This window comes from Cervus canadensis, chromosome 14 (assembly GCF_019320065.1).
Source record: "Cervus canadensis isolate Bull #8, Minnesota chromosome 14, ASM1932006v1, whole genome shotgun sequence".
In the NCBI taxonomy this organism is placed as follows: Eukaryota; Metazoa; Chordata; class Mammalia; order Artiodactyla; family Cervidae; genus Cervus; species Cervus canadensis.
The window spans coordinates 58,019,815-58,045,060 of record NC_057399.1 but is presented as its reverse complement, the minus strand read 5'-3'; the positions used below and the strand labels follow the sequence as shown (position 1 = coordinate 58,045,060).

Genomic DNA, 25,246 nt, shown 5'->3' with positions numbered 1-25,246 from the left:
ATTGCCCTTCCCCCAGCTTATTTAGGAACTATCCCAGAAGTTTGGATTCGCCTTAATTAGTTTCTCCTGAAGGCATTCTTGTTAAGAACAGAGTGCTCTGGTCTATTTCAAGGCTGTTACATTTCCCCTCCCCCTGGGCGATGCATTAGGGGATTTTTCTCTGATTTCACTTGAGGACCTGGTTGAGCTCCGGCAGGCAACTCTCTGCAGATTGTGGGGATCCTCAAATGACTGGGTTCCTCTGGACTACTTTAACTCTCTCGTCTACACTTAGCGTCTATCAGTTTGCCAACCAAGGTTCGGGTTTTCCTACGCGGACTGGCTTCTGCGGCAGTTTTTGCTCGTGGTTATCTGCTCCGGTAAGCTATCACACCTTGTTTTCTCCTTTCTGTCTTATTTTGGGGGCAGCGGTTTGCCCGAATTCTCCTCTCTTTTACCGGCTAAGAAAAGTTCTTCAGCTTTTTACCTGTTAGGATGGAATGGAGACTTCTAAAGCTTCTTACTTGTGGACCTAGAAACATTAACCTATAGGAACTTTCTCATGAGCGTCTTTTCATATGCGAACAGGCAGATTAGAAAGCGTCGTGGTTGATACGTCTACCCATCCCATTAGGCACACATGTAGCCCAGCCTGAGCCTCACTGTCAACTTAAACAGTGAATGGCAACTCTCTCAAAAAAAAAATTCTTTTTTCTTCATGTCTCTTCTATGCTTATAACCTGAGATCCAGTGACCTTACCTGAAGACATGGTGATCTTTCCCTCTATTTATAGAAGTAGACTTAAAAAGAAAGAAAAAGAAAACTTTGTGGTGTATATACAGAGGATTTGTACTTATTGTTATTATTTTTAAAATATTTGTTTGTTTGGCTGTTCTGGGTCTTAGTTGCCACGTGCAAACTCTCAGTTTTGGCATGTGAGATCTAGTTCCCTGACTAGGGTTTGAACCTGGTCCCCCCACATTGGGAGTGCAGAGTCTTTACCACTAGATCACTGGGGAAGTCCCATACCAGAGGCTTTGTACTTTAAATACTCAAAAATCCATTTGGGGGGGGGTTTGTTATTTATTTTAATATTCCTGAATAAAGAAACTGGCTAGTGAAGAAAAGACATTCTTTTAAAATTTTAGTTGTGCTAGGCCTTTGAATGATCAGGGATTTTGTGAGAGATCTGTGTCTAACATGGGCTGAGGAGGTACTGCGTGCACTCTCTGGGGGGGTATTCAAACAGATATTTGACATACAGCTGATGCAGATATTGGAGAAGTAACTGGAACAACAGATGAGAATTAGTGTTTGTGTTCTAAGGTCTTTTCCTATGTGTAAATTTATACATTTTGAAAAATAATAGTAATGGTCATGAATTACACTTGAGTCTACCTTCATAGTCACCAAATCTTGAGTGAGTGAGTGAAGTGCTTTCTGTCTCTGCAGCCCCGTGGACTGTAGCCGGCCTGGTTCCTCTGTCCATGGGATTTCCCAGGCAAGAAAGAATACTGGAGTGGGTCGCCATTTCCTTCTCCAAATCTTAAAATTGTGACCCAAGTAACTAATTATTTGGTCAGGCAAAATACTGCCACTTGCTACTAACTGACCAATATTATCAAATGAACCAAATCCTTGAGGTCATATACTACAAATTCATTTTGAATGTTTTAACTCATATTTATATGCAAATACAATTTCTTTAAATTTGTAGGATTCTTTGTTGATAATAGGGAAGCTGTGGAGTAGGAAAATTTGAAATGTTCAGGCACCTAACTTACTAAAGAAGAAAGCAGAATTGAAAGATGAAGGAAAGGGCAAGCTGACTCATAAAGGCTTGAATTTGATTTGTGAGGGTGGAATGAAATATTATTGTGGAGTATGGGACATAACAGTGATACAAATAGGAACAATGTGTAGAAGATTTGTGACTGATGTGAGGTAATAGATAAATTTTATGATATAAAATTGATGTAAAAGGGGTCAGCTATAAGAAAGCATTGAAGCTCCGAAGGATCAGAATTGGAATGAACTTCAAGGAGGCAGAGAAGAGCTTTGAAAAGAAATCGCTTTGAACTCTGTGCACTTTGCAAAATGATGCAATTCAATTCCAAATTCTCTGGCATTTATGCATGTGATTTTAGGGGCAGCCAATAAAGGGCATCCATATTAATGTAAAATTGTATTTTCAAAAAAACATTCAAGAAACTTGCATTAGACTAAACATTCTTTTTTGTGTGAAATAAAGCACTTTAAAAGGCATCATATTAGCTTTAATGAAGTCAAAATTAGTGGCTATTCAATACTAGTTTGTTCATTATTTATGCCACTATCTTCTTCTGTCAGGTCATTGTCAGTTTGTTTTATTTGAAATGAGGTTTATAAAATATGGTGATGCTTTTTAAGTCTCTTCGACTTGTTCATGATTGGAACATGCATTTATAAATAAATGTGAAACTTCTTACGTATCACTGCTGCTTCTGCTAAGTTGCTTCAGTTGTGTCCGACTCTGTGCGACCTCATAGATGGCAGCCCACTAGGCTCCCCCGTCCCTGGGATTCTCCAGGCAAGAACACTGGAGTGGGTTGCCATTTCCTTCTCCAATGCATGAGAGTGAAAAATGAAAGTGAAGTCGCTCAGTCGTGTCCGACTCTTAGCAACCCCATGGACTGCAGCCTACCAGGCTCTTCTGTCCTTGGGATTTTTCCAGGCAAGAGTACTGGAGTAGATTGCCATTGCCTTCTCCATACATATTCACTAGTTCTTTGGAAATAAAAAATACATTACTAATCCTAGTGGTTTCCAAGAACATGATTGTCTGTTGATACCACGAACTTTACTAATTCAGTATGTTCAATGGTTAGAAAAATAAACTTGACTTTCCTTGATGAATAGTGGATTAGTAGTCCCAGGATATCATGGCACTTATTTTTAAAATACAAAATAACATTTTGGCTAGAAGACTATTCAGTGCTTTCTTTTTTTTCCCTCCCTGTTTTAGTCTATAGTGAACAGAAAATCATATGAAAGCAGGTGAGCTAGCAATCATACAGTTCAACTAATTACCAATATCAATACTCTTCACATGATTGCATAGAGCTATTGTAATTTTCGTAGAGGACAGGAAGATATTTAAGGTATATATGGGTTAATGGTCACATGCTATCTATATAAATGAATAATTCTATTTCAGCCAGACCTATGATGCTGTATTAAAGTTTGCAAAGACTGAATTTGGGTTGTTAGCAGCATAATTGGGCTTCGAGACAACAAAAATTGGACATGGACCAAACTGGGATCCTAAGCAGGATTTCAGAAATAGCAAAAGTTTTTCAAAGGGTAGGATTGTAAAGATATTCCTTTAAAGTGAATGTTTTCTAGTCAAATTTAATTCTGTAACTTCCTTTGTAACTCTACAGAAACATACTTCAATTAAAGAGTACCTAGTAATAGTGTTATTTCAAGTGCAGTACTTCAAAGAAAGAAAGTTTTCAGTTAATAAACATTACAATAGGCACTTGGTTTATTTCAAGTAAAATCAGTTGTTAAAAACAAATTGGAATTTTGCTTGGTTATTTTCAAGATCAGTTCTTTAGAAATATGCATCATAAAATTTTAGATTTTATGCTATGAGCTTAAGAGCAAATTAATAGAAAGTATGTAAAATACAATTGTTGATTCCTACTTTACTAGATTGCGGGTGTTTTAGATTTTTTTACTTTATATTTGAAATGGGAAACTGAAGTGATTTTCCTTCTTAACATGCCAATCACTTGTTACCATACCTAATTTTAAGTTCATGAAAATATATAAATATAATTTTTTAGCTTAAATAGTTTTACCATGACAATGTAAGCAAGGAAAATTACTTAAAATACCAGTTTTTTTTGTTTCTTTGGAAGCAGTCCTAAAACTATGCAAGTTAAAACTGAACTTTTAATAAATCTACATATATTATCAAAGATGGAAGAATTATATAAGATACCATGTTTATGCATAAATGTTATGCAAACAAGAGGTGTGTATAAAAGAATTCATTAGAACATATCATAGAACATACTATGTACCTCAGCGTAATATATATGTGAATTAGGTGTTTAATTTGAAAATTCTAGTTGAGAGATTAAAAGTAGAAAATCTAAGTATAATGAGTTTCAATAATGCACTTAATTTAAGCAGTCTACTGAAATATTACTTTAATTTTAAGTGATGTAAAAATATTGAGATTGTTTCCATACTAGACCTTTGGAATTTGGGGTGTATTTTGTAGTGATCATACATTTCAGTTTAATTATTAAAGTATAGTTGACTTACAATATTATACTAGTTTCAGGTGTACAACATAGTTATTCAGAATTTTTTATAGATTGTCCTCCATTTAAAGTTATTGTAAAATAATGACTCTATTGCCTGTGCTGTGCAATATCCTTATATATTTTTTTATCTTATGTATAAGTTTGTACCTCTTAATCCCCTATCTCAGTATTGGCCCTCCCCCTCTACACCTCTCCCCACTGTTAACCACTAATTTACTATATCTGAGTCTGTGTGTTATATTCATTCTTTTGTATGTTTTAGATTCTACGTATGAGTGAAAATATACAATATTTGTCTTTCTCTGACTTTTTTCACCACAAATTTCTATGTTGACGGTGCACATTTTTAAGTATTCAGCAGTCATGTATGGCTAGTGGCTTTTCTTGGCAAACACAGTTCTGTACAAAGAAGGAAAGAGTGTTTCTCAGTGTTAAAGGTTGAAGTAGGAGGAAGAGACATTTTCCCTCTGGGTAAATATTTAACCATCCTACTTGCAGTCAGTTGGAAACAGAAACTTGAATTTATAATAAACAAAACTTAAGTAAATAAATAATCTAGCCTTAAACGTCCATTTACAAAATTACTTTAAATTGTTATTTAAGGGTATTCAACTTGAAACTATGCTGACTAAAATAATGACCTTAATATATATTGATATGTCTGAATTATTTCAGTGATATGCATGAGAAAAACAATGGAATATTGAACTAAAGATAGAATTTTATACCAGAAATTTCATGGCTTTAAACTCAAAATAGGAATATTATGCCTCAAAGATTAATTTATATGTTACCAACTATCTATGTATGAGGAATAAACCAGAAAAAAATACCAGTGAACAGAAACCTTTACATGGTGGTAAAGTTGTTCTGTAGAAAGAGCTCATACTAGTAAATTACAAAGAAATAAACTCTGACATTACCTTTCCCACTTGCTGAGTGGCCTGGAAAAAGTTATGTTTCTCTCTGAATCTCGAGTTTTCTCTTCTCTGAAATGACTATACCTTCCTTTCAGAGCTATGCCAATAAATATAATCAAAGACACCATTCAAGTTTCCATGAAAAGTATTTGCTGATCACATATCACGTTTACATGTCAAACAATAGATTCTAATACATACTAGTGTTGCTCTTTTCTGAAAGTACCTCACTCTGTTGCTATGCCCCCTTTGACATTTCGTAGTCTCAGAAAAAAATCTGAAACATGTCAAACACTGATTTGATTAAACAACATTATTTGCTTCTAGCAACTTCAGTTCAGTCGCTCAGTCATACCCGACTCTTTGCAACCCCATGGACTGCAGCACGCCAGGCCTCCCTGTCCATCACCAACTGCCGGAGTCCGCCCAAACCCATGTCCATTGAGTCGGTGATGCCATCCAACCATCTCATCCTCTGTTGTCCCCTTCTCCTCCTCCCTTTCATCTTTCCCAGCATCACGGTCTTTTCAAATGAGTCAGTTCTTCGCATCAGGTGGCCAAAAGTATTGGATCAGCTTCAGCATCAGTCCTTTCAGGAAACACTCAGGACTGATCTCCTTTAGGATGGACTGGTTGGATTTCCTTGCAGTCCAAGGGACTCTCAAGAGTCTTCTCCAACAACACAGTTCAAAACCATCAATTCTTCAGCACTCGGCTTTCTTTATAATCCTACTCTCACATCCATACATGACTACTGAAGAAACCATAGCTTTGACTAGTTTTACCTTTGTTGGCAAAGTAATGTCTCTGCTTTTTAATATGCTATCTAGGTTGGTCATAACTTTCCTTCCGAAGAGTAAGTATCTTTTAATTTAATGGCTGCAATCACCATCTGCAGTGATTTTGGAGCCCCCCAAAATAAATTCAGCCACTGTTGCCACTCTTTCCCCATCTATTTGCCATGAAGTGATGGGACCAGATGCCATGATCTTAGTTTTCTGAATGTTGAGCTTTAAGCCACCTTTTTCACTCTCCTCTTTCACTTTCATCAAGAGGCTCTTTAATTCTTCTTTGCTTTCTGCCATAAGGGTGGTGTCATCTGCATATTTGAGGTTATTGATATTTCTCCCGACAATCTTGATTCCAGCTTGTGCTTCATCCAGCCCAGCGTTTCTCATGATGTACTCTGCATATAAGTTAAATAAGCATGGTGACAATATACAGCTTCGACGTACTCCTTTTCCTATTTGGAACCAGTCTGTTGTTCCATATATAGATCATACCATCCTCTCCTCATCATTCTTACAAGTAGGAGAATGAAAGTAGTATGCAGGTGTAATGTTCCTGATTATTTAATAAGCTGATCAATCCAACACTAGCTCATAATCCTTCTATAATTCCTGGTCCACACTGTCTCATAGGCAGGGTATCTAAGATGGATACAGCAGTAGCACATCTTACTTTTTCCACGTCTGTAGTAAGCTAAACATGTAATTATTGTTCTTTGTTTTGTTTTTTTTTTTTCCCTCATGTTCCAAATTCTGTAATGGTCCATACCACAGCCTAGTATGTTGCTGTTTTTACCCAGCTTTGGTCTATGTTAGGTGTGACCTCGAAGAGTCATGCTCTGGGTTCTTCTTCTCTCAATGATTTCTCTTAACTAATAGTGATCTGAGTGGGTTTTTTTTTTTTTGGAGACGACTCCTAAAACAGTCTGTTGACCTTCCCCGCAGCCTTTGTTACCGATAACAAGAGACTGGATAACAAAGGTCTGACTGTCCTCTGCCCTTTCCCCCTAAGTACTAAATTCAGCCAAAACAGAACACAAATAAGTATCTCATTTTTTGCTGTCTTGTTTATTGTATTAGTCAACTTTTTCCTTCCTAGATGCTTTCCTAGATGAAGTGGAAAGACACAAATCCTGATATGGCATCTTCACTACCTTTGGGTTTTCTAGGCGTTTCAAGAATAGGGAAAATTGGGAACAGAATTGCTTATTTATAAAGCCGGATCAGATCTCTTAGCTTTGCCTAATTCTAGACAAGTCATCTCCTCAGCAGGTGTTACCTTAAAAACAAATTAATACACTGAGATATGATGCTTTCCTAACAGAGTGCACATTCTGGAATTTAATGGACGATTGATTCCTTGCCAGAAGGAGAAAGATGTTGAACTGTCCTTATTTCAGAAGAACTTCACTTTGATACCTGGCTGTCAGTTCGCAGCATGACACAAGTGTTTGAAAAAATAAACTGCTGTTGAGCACAAGAAGTATGGCAAAGTGAAAACTATAAACTTCATCTTTTTCACTCCTTCCATTTTTCAGCATCCATTTACAAAACAAGTCCATGTTTATTTTTAAGTTTTGACATGAAGGTCAAAGAAAACAGGCGGTTATAATCACACCAAGCTGACATATCTTGGTTTGAATCTTCATAATGACAAGATACAAACATCAGGAACATACAAGATAAACAGGCCGCCAGAAGTTAACTACAGGTTGTTAACTGCCAGGTCTGAAATTGTACAATTCTTAAGCTCCTTCTTACTCTATCCTTCAAAGAGGATCTATGATATTGCCCTAGTATGACTTTTCATAATTTTCAAATTATTCAATTTAAAGTACATTTCCACTAATTTTCTTTTTTTAAATCAATTTGTTATTCTCCTGCACATCAATGACTTACATTATTTCCCGCTGTTCTCCTTTGTCTCTTTGATGTCTTTTTCTGCTCAGTTCTGATATGTATAAAATCTACACTTCCTTTGAGGTCTAAGTCAAGGTTTCTTTTTACCCGTTTGGCAGATATCTCCAGAGAAATATGTGATTATTGTCTCAGAGCTAACAATAAATTTATCTGAAGTAACCGTTTGGCACTTAATACTGTATTACATGATTTATGAGAAAATTTAATCACTTCCTCCTTGATTGTAAGTATCAGGGCAAATTAATCCTTATATACCTTACACTGAGCATCTCAGTTGCATAAGATCAATATCTACTTATTTATTGCATATCTCTGCAACAAAAATTATGAGTACTCATGAACAATGAAGTACATTGCTTTAATGACTCCAGGAGTCACTCCTGGCATTTGGATTGGTAGTAAAGGTCCAAAGAGCTCAGGGAAGGTAGGTTGTATAAATTCAACATAGTTTTCAACTGTTTCTGGGGATCCTAGAGGAGATTATGAAACAATAGGGGCCACGTGGGTTAACTCAGTACTACTTTTACAGATTGCTATAAAGTGCATACTTTGGAGGCAATTGGAGACTGTATGTGGTGCTTTAAAATTCTCTTGGATTCCAAGTTATAAATCTTTCCAAATTACCTTGCCAACTGGTATGCCGGCACTTTCTGAGAGAAGGAAAAAATCAAATACTTGTACAAATTCTGATAATTCCACACAGAATCCTATGTCTCATAAAAAGTAAAATAATGATCCTACCTAGTTATTGGGTATATTTATAATCATCATTAATAATGATCTAATATGGTCACTAGAAATTTATCAGTGAATAATAAAGATGTGTGATTTCAAGGATGTTTGTATAGATTTCTTTTTTCTTAAATGCAATTTTCACTATACAGATAGGACTCATGTTAGCATAAACTACCACCACTTTGGGTTTGATAGAGTAAGACTTAGTGATTTTTCTCTAAAGGTTTTTATAATGTTTTTGTTTTGCTATTTTAATGTAACCAACTGAACAAATTTTTATAACTTCTTGACTTTAGGTCGATATGCAAATTTAGACCTTCTAAAATAAACTGAGGTTGGTTTGGTTTTGAAGTAAAAAGGTTCACATGTCTTAGTTCAAAGAATGTGTGGTCTCTGAGAATCAATGTTAGGTTGCTGACAGTATAAAAGAGGTCATTTATTCTCTATCGTATTCCTCTGATAAATGTTCATAATTATGAAGATCCTGAACATAAACTGTTATGTTTGGTTAGTTTGCATAAACTTACAGTCAAATGCCCTGTACTCATCATTATAAGGAATTAAGTAAGGAATTAATTCTTGGTCACTATTTCATCTAAATACCAGTATTTATTTTATAATTTTGATAAAAAATTTGTGAATTTAATTTCTTGTTTTGCAAGCATATTATATTAAAGATAAAACTTTAGCATGTCAGAAACTTCAGCAAATATTTGTTCAAGCTGGTTGATTTTAGAGTTAAAGGAAATAAAGCCTTTCAGTGGTGGAATGAACACCTTAATGAGATTCCCTATTTTTTTTTGATATTTCATGTTGATTCCCAGTAGTTTAACCTATACTTAACCCAGAACAATTTCTTTGACTATCAATAATATTCTACTTTCTGTTTGAGTTCAGTGTAATCTCCAGGGATGATTGGATATAATAAGATTTGCTGTACTTTAAGTTAGTCATTTCATTTAGAGTAGAGTTGGTATTTAGAATTATCAATTTTGAGAGGGTGGGGTACTTTTAATTTCAAATTTATGTCCAATTCTTAAAAAATGGGTGATCATGGAGATAACATTTTGCATAGTAGGCAGGCATTGTTTTTGTTATATATGTTTCAAATGGAAAGTATTTGCTGAGATATGAATTTCTGCATCTTTAACTGGGGGCTGCTTTCACTACAGGTTCTTCAGGAAGACAAAAGGCATACTCTCTAAAAAGCTCATTATTTATTAGTCAGAGATTTAGTTTCAAAGCCTTATGTCAGTCTTTTTCAATGTGTTGTGTTGTTTGGTTGACATCAGAGGCAAGGGTTGATTGCTTGTTAGAAATGCAGATTCCCAGGCCTCCACCCACAACTGATGAAGTAAAATTTCTAGGAATGGGGTCAGAGAATCTGCATTTTAAATAAGCAACAAAGGAATTCTTGTGCACATTAATAGTAAGAACAACTATCCCTGTGTTTTCCTACTCAGATATTTATGAAATACAAGTAAATATCTTGTTCATTAAACTTTGGTTCAGATCTTAAAATAGGATAAATACCCTCCAAGATCCCATTTGCTTTGGGTCTAGGCCTTATGTTTGGAATTTCACTCTTGATTGCATATCTGTCTGAAGGTAGGAAAGACCAGGAGAGAGCCACATGAAGAGCCTGAACTCTAGGAAAGACCCTGGTGTTTCAATTCCTCTAGAATACTCCTCCTCTCGGGGGTGGGGGGGGGGGGGATTGCACTATCTTGAACCAGATGTTTGCTCCAAGTCATTGGGGTTAAGTTTAAATATGTCATCAGCTATTATGAAGGTCAGCTGCTGTTTATAATATATTATAAAATCATGCAACTCAGACTCTACACAAAGGCAGAGAAATGTTGAATTCATCATTTATTTGATGAATATGTATTGAGACCCCACTGGGCACTAGAAATAGAACAGTGGGGAAATTGATAATTTTCATGTTCTTATGGAAATTGCATCTTTAATGGTTGGAAAATATAATAAATGAATCTTCTGAGATAGTAAAATGTAAGCCAGGAGATGAGAAAATAAGGTATGTGGGTATCTGGAAGAAAGTATTCCTGGTAAAGGAAACAGCATATGCCAGCACTCAGAGGAGAAGCTTTCTGGGTGTTTAAGAAACGATTGTGACTGAAGTAAAATAATCTGAGGACAGGAGTCATGTCTGAGAGATAGTGGGGAGTGGTAGTGAGACAATGGAATGAGCTTGTTGGTGTATCTGAAAATTTCAATTTTTACTCTAATAAAATTGGTGGTCTACAGAAATTTTGAGCAGGCTAGTTACAAAATTCCAGATTTCATAAAGCCACTCTAGATTTTATCTTGAATAAAATGTAGAGGAAAATGGAAGGAAGCAAGATGATCTGTAATCTATAATTCAGGTGAGAAATGATTTTGAGTTAGGTCAGAGGAATAATAGTGGAGGTGGTAGTATGTGGTCAGACTCTGGAAATATTTTGAAGGTAACTTGGTGGATTTGAACTGAAGTGCACAATAGAAGTTAAAACTAACTCTAAATTTTTGGTTTGAACAACTGGAAGATCTTAACAAAGATAAGAGATGACTGAGAATAGTAGCTTTATAAGAAGGTCAATAATTTAGATTTTGAAATTTTCAGCTTTGTTAAATTTAGATAAGTTTTATTTATTTTTAACTTTTTTTGGTCATACCCTGAGGCATGTGGCATCTTAGTTCCCCGACCAGGGCTTGAACCTTCACCTGCTGCATTGTAAGCACAGCGTCTTAACCTCTGGACCTAGATAAGTCCCTAGATAACTTTTAGACCTCCAAGTAGAGAGAACAAGCAGTTGAATATGAGCGTCTTGTATTACAGAGAGAGTTTCTGTGGAGACACAGATGTGAAGTTATCTATTTAGATAGAACTTAACTCCAAGAACCAAGATTCAGTCACCAAGAGAGTGAGCATTGTTAGGGAAAGTAAAGGGTTTAAAGTTTGTGCCTTGGGGCACCCAGCCTTAAGAAGTCTGGGGAATGAAGAGGAACTAGGAAATGATTCTGAAAAAAAGTAGGTAGAGTAAGAAGACAATGGAAGTGTGGCATGTTCTAGATGGTAAGAAAGTGTTTCAAAGAGAGTGGCCACATCTGCCAGGTGCTGCTGGGAAGTATAGTCATAAAAGCCCTGGTCATTGACCATTGGATTTATCAATATGAAGGTTGTTGAGAATAACTATCTTTTATACAAAGCAAACTGTGTGGGATGGGGGCCGGAGTTATTGCACTTCAACCTTTGAGTGAGGGCAGTTATGCAAAATAAACTCAGTTGGCCAATACAATAGTGGGGGTGATTCACCAAAAATCTGAGTGATCTTATGTCACAATTTGCCCATGACAGTCCCACTTTACTTCAGACAGTCCTGGTTTATTCCTGTCATGTTCAACAATGACACTGATTTTCACTTTCAGATATTTTCCAGCTGTGACAATAAAATAAGTGGTCATATTATCTATAATACCATCATTAAGGGCTGTAGTCTTGATGCACAAAACCTGATGTCCTGTCTAAAAAGCAAGAACAGTCAATATGACATTGCTTTTATCTGGTCATACTTGGCTGCAGTGGTGCAGACATGGAAGAAGTAGAGGCTTGGATTTAAACTGAGATAGTTTTGTCAGTGCGGTTTAGATGAAGAAATGGAGGAGCAAGAGATTAAGGGTAAGTGCAGAAAGTTTGTAAAGTTTTAACTATTGACTTCAATAGAGAAAGGAAGAGAAAACGAGTAGGTGGTGGTGGAGAGAAAGGGTGGTGATAGAGATTTTCAGTTGCAATGGGGTTGAGTATTTTCTGGATATGTGGAAATAGAAGGACTGAGATAGAAAGAAAGTGACAGAATGGAATGTTAGAATTTGAAATTAGAGTCATTGAAGATGTTGAAAATGACAGTTTCCCATGTATGATTATGAAAATGAAAGGGCTGAAGTCAACTAGAGAATAAGATCACTAGAGGAGAAAAGTTCAAGGATCAGAGATAACAGATGGGATAGATCACCTAGATATTTATATTAGAAGAAATAGAATTGGTATTATATAGAAGAGTGACAGTAATTTAAGAGTTAATATATATGAGACATGAGGAGAGTGGCTTTTAGGTTTGTTGACCAAAATTTGGAGTTTTGACTGTATTAATCACATGGCATGAATTTCAAACCTAGCTACTTTTAGAGAAGAAGAAGAGAAACTGGTCTGAAGTTTGGGTTGGACGAAAAGGCATCCCAATTTTTGACCAAACCAATAGCATTCAAGAGAAAGAAGACACCTGCCTACTTTAAGAACTAGTGATGAAACGTGGTGTGGGAATAAGAGTATTTAATATTGAACAGGGAAAGCATTTGAGGAAACTTCTTTTCCTGAGTCCCTTTCATTCTGTTAACTGATCAAGTTGGGAGTGGGCTCCCCAGGTAGCACTAGTGGTAAAGAACCTGCCTGCCAGTGGTGGAGATGTAAGAGGTACGGGTTCAATCCATGGGTCAGAAAGATCCCATGGAGGAAGGCATGGCAACCCACTCCAGTATTCTTGCCTGTAGAATCCCACGGACAGAGGAACCCGGCGGGCTACAGTCCATGCGGTCACAGAGTCAGACATGACTGAAGCAGCTTAACACACATGCACAAGTTGGGAAATACTCCTTTGTTCAATGCAAATATTCTCCTTCTTACTTATTTTATCTTTCTCCTCCTGTGCATTAACCCCTTGGCTCTCTCCTTTCCAGAGTCCCTGCTTCATCTTCCATAGAGAATGAGAAACTGATTTTGCAAAAATTTGAAATCTTTTGTGCATGTATAAGTCAGGTAATTTGTTAACTTTTTTTTTTCTGTTTTCCTAGGGAAATGAGTCAGCATGCCAGTGAAAAAATAAAACTAGATGGTCATTCTTAATAATCAGATTAACCACTTTATATGAAACCACAACATATAAGGAAGAACCAAACTGTGAGATAGTAGTAAACCTTTGTTCTGCATCAGAGTGATTATCTGATTCCCAAACTTGTGGTTAATCTATGTGTAGAATGATGAAATGCTGGGAATATATCCCAGTGTCACTCAAGAAGGTAACCTTGGGAGATTATGCATTTACAGTTGACTGTCTCCGTGTCTTCATTGGCCAAGGTAGAGACTTGAATGGGTAATACTGGCACAGCTCAGCAAGGAATACCTGTGTTGGGCAGAGTTCAAGACAGTGACCTCAAAGCTGGCCGGGTTCTCTGTGCTCACTTCTTACGTGGGTTTGTATTGCAATATGTGCTGAATTCCTAAGTCAAAATAATTGTTACCAAGAAAAATATGGTTTTCATCTCCTGAGATGAGACTATTGCTATTGCAGTGGTAAAGTAAGATGAGTAAATGCATGATAATCAGCTGCCTTGAAAGTTGCTCTCTGCGTATACTTGCGTGTCACAGGCAATCATATCTAGAAACACATCTGGAGAAGTAGTACTAGTAAAGAGTATGGAATGACACCCTTGGCAATAAAACTATTGACAGAGTAGGCAGCTTATCTATTTTTATAGACAAAGATTTTATCAGGATTAATTATCTAAAAAAATCTAAGGTGTTTGGAAATGCCCAGATAATTCTTTCCTGCAGACTCTTCTTTTCCATGGAGAGAGGTTTTTCTTTAATTTCAAGCACTGCACAAAGAGAAACCATCAACATAAACTTATTTTAAAAATCTTTAGTAAAATGGTCTTGAAAGTTCCACAGGAACAGGAAAATGGAAACTTCTGGAATATGAAAGATCACATAATTCTACATACAATGTTTTATTAAATCTATACTGCCTTTGATTTTAAAGATGTTAATATGTGGGGAAAAGTCATCTTAGAATTGATAAGTAGTATTTCATTTAAAAATCCTCCTTAATGAAAATAAGGGGTATATTTCAGATTGTTTCTTACTTATTCATTGAAATAAAAATTTTATGATTGGCCTCATATGTGAGATTTTATATTAGCTTCTGTGAAGGAGTCCATGTTTGAGGAAGAACATTACCTTTTTAAAACATGGAAAGTTTATAAGGAAATAAGGTATTAAAACATTTTATACATAAGATAAATTGTTAAATGTCAGTGATTTACTACCTCCTAGTCTAATTATGAATGCTTTGTGGATAAATTTTCCCTATATACTTTGGAAACTGATGGATACTGGAAATGCAGAGACCGAGAAAAGAGAAATAATGTAAAAGCAAAGAAATGGCATAAATAGTTACAGGAAGTTATTAATTATTTTATTAGTTCATTTAGATTAACATTTTTGCTAGATAACATTGTTTATTTAACAGATGCAAAGGTTTTTCTATTTCCTTTATTTATAAACTTTTCATGATATAAAATGTTTCCTATTCGTAAGTAGAAGTAGAGTATTATGAAAACCGTTAACTCCAAATTCTGTGGCACTTTCCTCATACTGGTAGAGTCGGAAAAAATAGTGACTCTGAATTTTGTTTGCCATCTTCTTTTTCTCCCTGTATCTTTCATACACTCAAATATAATAATAGTTTCATTGTGCTTGTTAACTGTGTATAGATGATATATGTCCTGTACTTTTATTTTCCATTTTTGCTCAAATGTCCATTAGTATTGATACATACAGCTGGAGTGTATTTGTTTTTTTAATTCATTTTCAAGTAAACAGCATATTCATTACGTTACTATGTTGTATCAGACTAAGTACTTAGGAATTAAATTGGTTACATTCAATAGCTTTAACTTGGCAAACATTTGATTAATCTTTATCAAACTTAATACATACTACTGTAATATACCGTAAGTTTTTGCTACATTTTTTAAAAGTGTTCAAGCATTTTGACACTGGAAACACTTAATAATGTTCATCTGAACAATAGCTTCTTGTTGCTCTACCCAGTATGATTAACTGTTAACATCCTCCTTTACTTTCTATTGGTGGCAGCTGCTGTACTGTATATTCAATAACTAAATTAATGATGTATTCATTAACAAGACTTTTGAAATGGTTATGTCTTCTTAAAAAATAGGACTTGTGGATATATTGAGATCACAGTAAAATTGTGGGTATCACTAAATCATTAGAACAGTTGTAATAATTGGTAAGAGTCATTAAGAACAATGTAGTTATGTGTTACTAGTTCTTGATTAGTTTTGAGTACTTAATTCTAAGTCTTACCACCAATCACTATGCTATTTCAATTGAAATCAGTAAAAAATATCAGAAAAGAGAGAAAATGTGCTTTGATAGTTGAAATAAGGAAGGGTGCCCTTCATGTGCCAGTGGAATTGTATTTTCTGACATTTTCCTCTGCAAGACTTGTTGAAATGAGTTTATATTTGGGAGGATGATAATGAACTATGATTTATCATCATAACAAATGGAATATCATGTGAAGAAACAAAGCACTCTGTGACCATTATGTGTCGTGTGCTAAGAGCTACAGCTAAAGTGAGTCCATGGGGCATTATGTGATTTATGTTTTGGCTGCCTGAAGGCTATGTAGGTATGTGACTGAGGAAGGTATACTTGCATCTAGGACAGAGAGAATGTAAAATGCTGCCTCTTGGCAAGTTGGGTTCTACATAAAACAAGAACATTTTCACAGTGTGCTCCTCCTGAGGATAATCATGTCAATTCAAGAAGCAGAGAAGTTCTCCAGCTACATTCAAGGTGCCCTTGAAATAAACAAAGATCTGTGCGTATCAGTGAAGTTAGCTTCCTTATATAAGAGGCTTATATATGAAAAAACTGCCACATTGAAGCTATGCGAAGGCTCAAGAAATGGATAAAACTCAGGAGTTAAAGCAAATTATTTCAATGAAACAATCAATAGGGTACTAATGAATGGTTGTAAATCAAGTGTTGACTATGAACGTCTATTGATTTTTATTAGTTTGCAAATATTTATTGAATGATCACTTGATGCCAGAAACGATTCTAGATACTGAGGCTATAGCAATGAACAGAGCAGTGGAATTCCTACTCTAGAGTGACAGTAGACAGTTAAGTTCATAATGTGTAAGTGATTTTAAGTGCTACAGAGTAAGTTAAAAACAGAGTAAGAAGGTAAGGAGTGAAAGTAGGGACTCTATATGTAAAGATATAATTAAGGGAATCTTGATTTATTTTTTATGGAGATTTAGTTGATTTACAATGTTATATCATTTCAGATATACAGCATAATAATTAAAATTTGTATATATTATACTGCATTTTTAGTTATCGTAAAATATTGGCTGTATTCCCTGTGCTGTACAGTATATCCTTGTAGCTTGTTTACTGTATACATAATAGTTTGATTTTTGTGAAATACCAAATTGCTAAATTCAAAAGAGAAAAGAGGGTGTTAACTGCAGATAAGATAGTAAACAAACAAAATAAGACTAATGAGTTAATAAAAAGTCTGAGATAATTTAATGTGGGGATTGTGTGTGAAAGAGAAAGAAAGATAGATGATCTACATGAACTGAATTCAAGGGGAAAATGTAAAAAATATTGCTCAGTTGAAGCATATGCCAAGAGGCAGCATAAATGAAGTGAGGGGCTTCCTAGGTGGCGCTAGTGATAAAGAACCCATCTGCCAAGGCGGGAGACGTAAGGGATGTGAGTTTGATCCCTGCGCTGGAAAGATCCCCTGGAGGAAGGCATGGAAGAGGAAGAGAGAAACGCAATCCACTCCAATATTCTTGCCTGGAGAATCCCATGGACAGAGGAGCCTGGTGGGCTACCGTCCATGGGGTCGCAAAGAGTTGGCCATGACTGAAGCAACTTAGTATGCACACACGTGTGGGTGAAGTGGGCTCACTAACTATAAATGTAATTAATGAAAAAACCTCACCTCAAGATATGGTGATAGTTCATATTTATTATGTGTACTATTTGTTTCCTGTGTACTATTTGCTGAGCAGAGTGTAAAGTTCTGTGTTCAGTATGTTATTTCTCCCTCTCCCTCCCCCCATCTTTCCCTTGATCCTTTCCCCTCCTTTCCCCTATCTCTTCCCTCCCTGCTCCCCCTGTCTCCTTCACTCTATTCCATTCTTTCTTTTCTTTTGTTTCTTTCAGCTGTCTTATGGCAGAGCTCAGCTCTCATCTTACTTTACCTGAGAGGAAACTGAAACTTAAAGAATTTGGGTCTGCTTCCCATAGTGGCACAACCAGCAAGAGACAAAGGCAATAGTCAACCTCATGTATATCTTATTCTAGAGTCTAGACTATAAACATAGTCCTGTTCATAGCCTTTATGTTGACTCAAAAAACATGAAAGCAAAAAGAAAAATTATTCAGGAAGGAAAAGCAGTACATTAGACCTCACTTCATGAAATGTCAAAGTAGAATGGGATATGTTCACAATGATTTCTAAAAGGGTGAGGTTGGGGAAGATTTCAGCCAGAAAAATAATTGTTTATTATATTAGTTATTCCTACTATCTTTGTAGTAGGAATATAGCTAAGGCATGGAAGGACACTGAGAACATGCCTCCCCATTGCCTTTTATGAACACTGCTGAGAAAATCATCACCGACTCAATGATGCATCACTGACTGGATGGACAGGAGTTTGAGCAAGCTCCGGGAGCTGGTGATGGACAGAGAGGCCTGCTGTGCTGTAGCCCATGGGGTTGCAAAGAGTCATACACAACTGAGTGATTGAACTGATGAGAAAATAGAACAGGCAACTCAGAAGGAAATACAATGTAAGAAACAAGAAAGGGAAAGAGATGACATAAAATAAATGCCAATACTATGAAAACATTTTTTTTTCTTTTGGCTATAATATGAATATGGGATTCAAAGTGAATATCAAAAATAATTGAAAGACTACTTGAACTAAAATTAACAAAACCGTGAAAATAAAAGACCATCCAGTGCTGGGAAACAGTGGGAGGTAAGATGAGACAGAGGGAAGTATGTAATCATAAAATGCTAAAATTCTCATGTTAAAAGATTTGATTCATTTTTTTTCCCTCCAGTTTTACTGAGATAAAATAGACATATTTGGCCCATGGGGTCACAAAGTGTTAGACATGACTTAGTGACTGGGCAAACACACACTGTGTAAGTTTAGTCACGGAAGCTAGGTCACTTCAGTTGTTTCTGACCTCTTGTGACTCCATGGACTATAGCCCACTAGGCTTCTCTGTCCATAAGATTCTCCAGGCAAGAATGTTGGAGTAGGTTGCCATTTCCTTTTCCAGGAGATCTTCCCGACCCAGTGATCGAACCCGCAACTCTTGCATATTCTGCATTGGCAGGCGGCTTCTTTACCACTAGCATCAACCGGGAAGCCCCAGTTTAATGTAAACAACATTATATGACATAGTGACTTGATTCAAATGCATCATGAAATGATTATCACACTTTAAATTTAGCAAATACTGTCATTTTCTGTAGATACAAAAATTAAAAAATAGAAAAAAAAACCTTTCCTTGTGATGAGCACTCAGGATTTATTCTTAACAATTTTCATAAATAATATACAGAAGTGTTACCATGTTATAAATTGCATACCTAGTACTTATCTTGTAACTAGGAGTTGGGACCTTCTGACTACCTTTTTCTAATTTCCCCTCCCTCCACACTCAATTTCTGGAATCAACAAATCTGGTATTATATTCCATGTGTTTGTTATATTTTGAAGTATAATTCACTGACATTGCTATGTTAATTCCTGTTATAGAACATAGTGATGTTTCTACACATTTCAAAATGATCACCAAGATAAGTCTAGTTACAGTCTTTCACCATATAAAAGTATTATGTAGTTATTGACTCTATTCCCCAGCTGTACATTACATACATGTGACTCATTTATTTTGCAGCTGCAAGTTTGTGCCTCTTAAACCCTCCCTCCCCTATTTCTTCTCAACTCCCTCCTTTCTGGCCACCACTTGTTTGTTCTCTATAGCTTCCAACTCTGTTTTATTGTGTTCATTTATTTTGCTTCCTAGACTCCACATATTAGTGAAATTACATAGTATTTGTCTTTCTCTGACTGATTTCACTTAACTTAATACCCTCTGATTCCATCCATGTTGTCACAGATGGTTAAATTTGATACTACTTATGGCTGAGTAGTATTCCGTGTGTGTGTGTGTGTGTGTGTGTGAGATCGTTATCCGTTCATCTGCTGATGGTACTTGGGTTGCTTCTGTGTCTTGGCTGTTGTGATGGCGCTGCAGTGAATATTGTGGTGCATGTGTCTTTTTGAATTAGAGATTTTGTTTTCTTCAGATAAATATCCAAGTGTTGGAATTGCTGAATCATGTAGCAGTTCTCTTTTTAATGATTTAAGGAATCTCCATATGGTTTTCCAGAGTGACTGCACAAATTTACATTTCTCCTGAGTACACAAGGGTTTCCTTTTCTCCACATACTCACCAGGAGTTGTTATTTGTCGTCCTTTTTTATATGAGCTATTCCAGCAGGCATGAGGTGATACCTCGTTGTGGCTTTGATTTGCATTTGCCTGATGATGAGTGATGTTGAGCACATTCTTGTGTGCCTGATGGTCATTTACGTCTTTGGAAAAATGCCTGTTCAGATCCTCTGCCCATGTTTTACTTGGATTGTTTGGTTTTTGATATTGTGTTGTACAAATTCTTTGTATATTTTGTATATTAACCCCTTACCAGATACAAAGCTTACAAATATCTCTCTCATTCAGTAGGTGGTCAGTAATTTTACAGATCTTGAACCATCCTTGCATCCCTGTGATAAACCCCACTTGATCATGGTATATGATCCTTTTGATGTATTGTTCAATTGAGTTTGCTAAAATTTTGTTAAGGAATTTTACAATTATGTTCATCAATAATTTTCTTTCATGTTATATCTTTGGTTTTAGTATTGGGTGATGCTGGCATCATAGAATGAGTTTGGAAGTGTTCCTTCTTCTGAAATCTTTTAAAATAGGTTGAGAAGGAGAGGTATAAACTTTTCTTTAAAGGTTTAGTGGAATTCACCTGTGAAGTTTTCTAGTCTTGGACTTTTTTTTATTGGAAGTTGTTTTCTTATTCCTAATTGAGTTTCATTTGTGGTCATTGGTCTATTCATAATTTTCTATTTCTTCCTCATCAGTCTTCAGAGATTGTAAATTTATGATAATTTGTCCATTTCTGATAGGTTGCCCACTTTATTGATGTATAAATGTTCATAGTGATCCCTTACTCTCTTTTGTATTTCTGTGATGTCAATTGTAACTTCTTTTTTCATTTTTGAGTTTATTGATTTGGACCATCTCTCTCTTTTCTTGTTACGTTTGGCTAAAGGTTTGTCAATTTTGTGTATCTTTTCAAAGAACCAGCTTTTAGTTTCATTGATCTTTTCTATTTTTTTTTGAGTGTCTATTTCTTTTATGTCTGCTTTGACATAAAAGTGTCTATCCTTAAACTCTCTTTATGTTTGGTTTGTCCTTTTTCTAGTTCCTATAGGTGTGAGGTTAGATTGTTTATTGGAGAGTTTTCTTATTTCCTGACATAAGTGTCACTATAAACTTCCATCCTAGAACTGCTTTTCCTGTGTCCCAACATTGGATTGTGGTGTTTTAATTTTCTTTTGTCTCCCAAGAATAGTTTAATTTCTTCTTTTATTTCTTCAGTGATACGTTGATCGTTTGCTAGTGTATTGTTTAGCTTCTATGTGTTTTGAGTTTTTTGCAGTTTTCATTATTAATAACAAAAAATCTTCAGCAAGGAAGCAAAGAATTTCAGTATAATTTAGAAAACTTAAATATAAATTGCTAAGTAAACTGCAGAATTTTTTTTATCTTGTCAGTAATCAATAATATTCAAATGAAGGAAAACATAATATTACTGTGGTTAGTCTTGGTGGTAAAACACCTGATTACTTACTACTGCTATCAATAAAAGCCTAACAGTGAAAACACTTTGGTAAGAAAATCTGGTGGTTTTATACTGAGACCTTTAAAAAATATAGCCTCCCTTGTTTAAATAAATTTTCTTCTGAAAATTTTTCTTGTAAAAATGTTAGACACACACAGAATGTTTTATGTTTTCACATTTTCTCTGTTAAAGTTGTTACAATATTTAAAAATGGGCAACAATTCAAATATCTAATCATTAGCAATATCAAGTTAATTTTGAGATAGGAGCATGTTAAAGTGCAGTATAACCATTAAAGTCATGCTGCTGTAGACTGTCTTCTACTGGTGAGAGATTGTCATGTAATGTTAAGCAAAAAGATGCAACTTAAAATTATGTATAGATCATGATGCTAATTGTATATAAAATATTTTAATAGCTCAAATGTATATATAATTGATGACAATCGCTTTTCTTTTGTCACTAGGAAACTGAATTTTTCTTTCATCTTAAATTTCTTTCTGAAATAGGTAAAGTCAGAAATGATATTTTCCTTCAAATTTTGTAATCTAAAAATTGTTGTGAACATAAAATGTGTATTGATCCCAAAAGGTATCAGAATTGTAAAGTGATTATAACCAAACTTTGTTTCCAAATATGCATATTTGTTTTGATATCTTAATTGTTATTAATACAGTCTTCTGCAACTCATGATGGTACTCTCTTAACCAGTGCAGAGGCTATTAGCAGAGTTTATAATGTGTTATATCTAACACATATGCCCTGAAACTGGGACAGAGCCATGCTTTTGAAAAATTTGACAAAAGTCCAGGTCAGTGTACTTGATAACACCAAAGGTTTCTAAATGAAGCCACTTGGAACTCTCCTGGGAACCCCTTGAAATTGGCTACTTGACATAATTTTGTACTACGTCAGCAGACTAGCTCTAGACTAAGGACTGTAGACTAAACTTGTAATGGCTTTTAAGTTCTTAGTACATTTATTAGATATGGTTATACTGCTGTTATAGGTATTTAAGGATCTGGGGAATATCCAAATCATAGTACTCTTTGAGGAAATGAGTTATTAAGAGGCTATAACAATAATAGCAGGTCATTACAACAATGCCTGTTTCCCATAGGCCTCACAAAGAGCTTAGTTAATACTATTGGGCCTCTGAGATGAGTAAGTAACAAAGATAATTACCCCATTTTTGAACAATAAAATTATGGCTCAAGAAGTACCAATCATAATCAGGAAGTGATGTGAAGGACAAACTAAAAATAACCATCAGTTATTGATATATATCAGAAAAAGCATATTTGATTGTCTTTGTATACAAAGGAAAGAGCAGTCCCCAACAGATAGCTACTTATATCATTTGTATAAGTGATAAAAGTGAATTTGAGACTCATAGGATGACTTGTAGAGAATGTTAAAACTAGTTAAGTAATCTTATCTGGTGTACTATAGTAAGGGTGTAAGGCAACCTTAATGGGCAGGGGAAAATCTAGTTTTAAATGGCAGGGTTTAAAAAAAATATATATATATATATATATAAAATTAGTTTTATTTTTGGCTGTACTCAGTCTTTGTTGCTATGCGAGGGCTGTCTCTAGTTGCAGCTAGTGGGGACTCTCCATTGCAGGATGTGGGGGATTCACATTGCCTTGACTTTTCTTGTTGCAGAACATGTACTCTTGGACATTCAGGCTTCAATAATTGTGGCTCAGGGGCTTAGTTGCATTGTGGCATGTGGAATCTTCCCAGACCAGGAATCAAACCCATGTCCACTGTGATGGCTGGCAGATTTGTAACAACTGGACCAACAGGGAAGCCCTTAAATGGCAGGATTTTGTTGTTAGTTGTATTGTGTTAAAACCCTTTTGTTGTTACTATGAGTGAGGTCATAGATGACACTGGAAATTATCTGATGGCAGGCAACTAGAGTGATGGTTTTGATTATGACTATCTCACATGGATTGAGATACTCAGGATCTAAAATAGCATCAGAGGGGTATCTAAAATAGCATCAGAGGGATGAAAGAGTGGAGCCAAGTTAATTAGATCAGACTTATTAAGATGACTATAAAGAATTGCATTTATATTTTAAAGTCTCCAGAGGTAAAGAATCAGCAAACTGGGAATGCAGTTGACTACACGTTTATAATCAGGCCAAGTGAAATCTGGTAGCAAAGCACTGTCTACCACTTTATCTACCACTTTCATAGACTGCCTTAACGTAATAAAGCATAATATTTATGATGATTTTAATAATAAAGTAGCTGATAATGATTAAGTATATTTTAATACATTTCTTTACTTCCTGTTCGGAGCATCATTGTGTTAGGAAATAAAATATTGCAAGAAGACAAGATGCCTCCTTGTCATCCGTTGCTCTTTTCACCTTTTAGAAGTGGTGGGTTACATTAGGCCTGTTTTCCTTATGTCAAGGATGTTAGATGATTTTTAAACAATTCAGATGATGAAAGGGCATTATCACAATAAAGCCATTCAGTGTAGGTGATTCAGTGGGATCACAACACTGGGTCTTCTTAAGGAAATGAGTCCTTATGGAAAGAAGTCAGTGTTGGCCTTTACATGGTACTTGCCCATCCCAGTCAATATGTTGATCCATTTGACCAGGATCTAGAACTCCATTTAGAAAACAGAAATTAAGAAGACTGCCTATGTAAAATTGGAGTTACTGAAAAGCTACCATCTTAGGAAATTTGAGGAAGATCTTTTTGGAAAAGAAAATGCTAGCTGATGTGACTGAAAAGAAAAACACAACAAAACAAGACCATTTTAATACATTTTAAAGGTATTAATACCTCCTCTGACATCCTCTTCACTCTGGAAATGAGGACATTTATCTTAGAAAAAAAATTACCAGCTAATATTAAGACAGACTGGGACCTACTGCAGTGCTTGCATCTAGATATACCTCTCCTCTAGCCAGGTCCAAAGAGACTATATGGGACTAAGAATATGTGCACGCACAGGCCACATTCTGGACCAAAAGATGCAAAAAGAAAGGAAAAAAAAACCTAAAAACTGCCATTTGTGAAGAGTGGGAGCAAAAACTGGGTGACTGACTGGAGCAAAAGCAGGTCACTGATCATGTGCCTCTGCCCTCAGCAGCAAAAAGAGGTGGGCAAACCATCTAAGCCGTCACTCTAGCCTGACTGACCCCTGATCACACCCCTACTCCATATAAGGAACAAGCTCATCCTTCCTCCCCCAGGGAGCTTGTAAAGAACCTTGTCACTTGTTTTTGCTGCCTCCTGCAGCCAGCACAGTAGCCCCAATAAAGCCTTGTCTGAATTTCCTATCTAGTCTCTAGTCAATTTCTATTGATTAGGGAAGGCCAAGAACACTGGTCGGTATCAATATGACAAACTGTTTCTAACCAAGAGTATCTTAAATGACCCATAAAAGCCTGGACATTCTGGCCCCCTCTGCTTCTGCACCTTATCTCCTGCTATTTTGGCTCACTGTTACTCTGCTCTGGCCCCTGGCCTACTTGCTGTTTACATGAGCTTATAGCTTTTCTAAGGAACTCTTCTTTCAACATGTCATCATGATTTTCTTCACTTTCTTTAGGTTTCAACTCCAGTATTTCCTCCTTAGGGGAGACCTCTCAAATCACTTTTCTCTCTAATTCCAGATTCCTGCCCCTACTTGAGTTTTCTGATTATTTCACATGAGCATCTGGCATATTCTACATTGTTCTTATTTCTTATTTTATCTTTTTGGTGAGCACTCCCACT

At 35.8% G+C, this 25,246-nt stretch overlaps 1 long non-coding RNA gene across 1 annotated transcript in view; it reads left to right on the top strand.

The window, feature by feature from the left end:
• The first annotated feature begins 221 nt into the window (after nucleotides 1-221).
• Nucleotides 222-25,246, top strand: part of LOC122453111 — a 229,632-nt gene continuing 204,607 nt past the window's right edge. The window contains exon 1 of the long non-coding RNA XR_006272950.1: nucleotides 222-359. This is a non-coding gene — a long non-coding RNA (uncharacterized LOC122453111). The remainder of the gene's footprint in view (nucleotides 360-25,246) is intronic.